We start from the raw sequence: 2,477 nt of genomic DNA, 5'->3' as shown, positions 1-2,477 counted from the left end.
GATGCGTGCTTGTGAGCAGTACAGTTAAGAAAGGCATGTACCTTCTACACATTGCAGGAAAAACACTGTTTGACTTAAAAATCTGGCACATGTGCATAGCAAAACAAGTGGGAGCAACTTTTATATGAATCAGGTGGGAGTTTCAGTAACTTTCAGTGTATGATATGTTGACTTGCCATCAGAGTTTCATACATAAAGTCCTTTAAATGCATGGGATTCTACTGGTATATGTGGGGAGGAATCCAAAGCTACACTCCAGCCTGTGACATTCATGTATATAGCATTTGAGATTTTTGCTGACCAAAATGCTTTTGAAGATAACTTTTAAACTTCAGTCCATAAGGTGTTTATCAAAACAGAAGCAAGAGAATTGTGAATTAAATATTAAATCCTTTCCTACCTCAATGCCATGTGAAGGTTAATAAAATTTGTTCCCACAAAAATGGCATGGGAGAAATCTTAGTTGTAATGTTTGCAATAGTAGATAAATCCTAGTTTCAGGCTTCATTCTCAATTGGCTTACTGAAACAAATTTATGTCAGACATTTGGGGTGGGAAGCTGTATATATTAAAGCACTGACCTTAACAAGAGTCATGCAGCTAAAATCCTGCACATCTTTTAAAATGTCAGGGGTTAATGTTATTTAAATGCAGTATTTGGTGGTTTAATTGAGTCATGCTTCGTTGTCTTTTACTGCACATTAATGCCAATGAAACACTGATTGTTGACAGAAAGTTCTCTTCAGCAGAGTATACACTGACATATCATACTGCTATAGAAAAACCAGTGTGCAAGGCAGAATAGTCATACTTTGCTGGCATAGGAACCTGTTATGTCTAAATGGTGGCAATATCCATAGACTGACAGGAAACGTGAACTAGACTTGCTTTTGTTTTGTATATTTTTTTGTTTCGTTTTGCTTTGTTACATGTATGTTTTCGGACTGCCTTTTGAGAGAACTTAATTATCGAGTCTTTAGACAAATAAATTAATCTCAAGGGGTTTTTTGTTGGGTGTGTCACATAAGTTAGTAAATGTACCTTGAAAAGTACAAGCCAAACCCCTGAAGAGAGTTTTGTTATAGAAGTGCCTTCTAACAGCTTCTGGCCTTAGGACATACTAATGGCTTTTCATCTTGACTTTGTCTAAGTTTGGAAAAAGTAAATTCATGTTATTCTCTGAATACTTCTCAGTGTTAACTCTTCCTGTCAGCTTAAAATCCCTAAGAGGTAATAGATGCTGGCTTGGCAATTGAGATGTAGAAAATAGTGCAAATTGTGAATTCACAAGCTTTTGAAGAGGAATACAGGAAGGAACAAACACCAGTGAGTTTACAAGAGCTTGTGTGTGCGTTAGGAAGGATATATTTGGTTTTGTGCTTTTGTGTGATGGAAAAACAATTCCAAAGTAACTGTCATCATATGGACAGCTGCTTTATACTTCCTTATTTTGGCTGGAGATGTTTGCATGCTGTTTGTCTAGTCCTGTATGACTTTGTTACACTTTTGGACTCTGAGCTTTCCAGGATTTTTCTCATGACTGCAGGGTGGTTTCTGGAAGTCATTAGAATTCTTTCTTGGAAATGAGTTTGCAAATGCTCATGAGTTACGACTTTTAGATTTTTTTTTTCTAAACCAGTGTAATTTTCCAAGTTTATATTAGCCAGCCTGGTCAAAGCTTGCAACTTCAAATGGACTTAGCTTGTGTAAAGCTTTCAATGTATTTGTGGAACTTCCTGGTCCTTATGCTGTCATATTAGGTGGCATTGGTACATCACACTTGACCTCCTAACGGAATAACAAAGTGTTTGAATTTCATGTGAATAGTAAATCACAGGGAGTGATTTTGTGGAAAATCATAACAGTCAGCTTTTTAGTAGCAGCATTTAAGCACATCTAAGGACCTGCCTTAATGTGTCTAGATAAATATATTTAGTTTTTTCCCTGTGTCTGAGATATTATGAAAGTGTCTGGAGCAGATTAACTTCTTCTCACCAGAATGACTGGTGACTTTGCAGATCTGTCTTCTTCCAAGGTGTTCACTGAGTCTTTTGTATACTGTAAAGAGCCGTATAGTTCAGCAGGCAAGACCTATACAGTTCTGACCTGTGGCGACTTAATTCTCTCTACCACTGGTTCAAGGGCAAAAAGTAGATCTTTTTAGCTTCCAAAAACTCACAACAATGCTGAGCAATACAGAGGTGTGAAGACATGAGGAGACTTGTGGATACTTCCTGGAGTTCGAAGTCTAATTATCCATGCAATGCATTTGTATATGAACAGCTGAGTTGGTGTTGGCTTTTTTAACATGTTAATGTTGTATTTTACTTTATATATTTTTAACAGTTTGTGGTGTATGTGCACATATTGTGTGCCTTTGCCCTTAACTACTTTTTTTTCCAGAAGCACTTGTAGCAGTCAGAACTACCTGTTGCTTGGTGAACTCTTAAACCTCCATCAAGGTATAATGTGTTTAA

The sequence above is a fragment of the Erithacus rubecula genome, assembly GCF_903797595.1.
Source record: "Erithacus rubecula genome assembly, chromosome: Z".
NCBI lineage: Eukaryota > Metazoa > Chordata > Aves > Passeriformes > Muscicapidae > Erithacus > Erithacus rubecula.
This window is presented reverse-complemented; position numbering follows the sequence as displayed.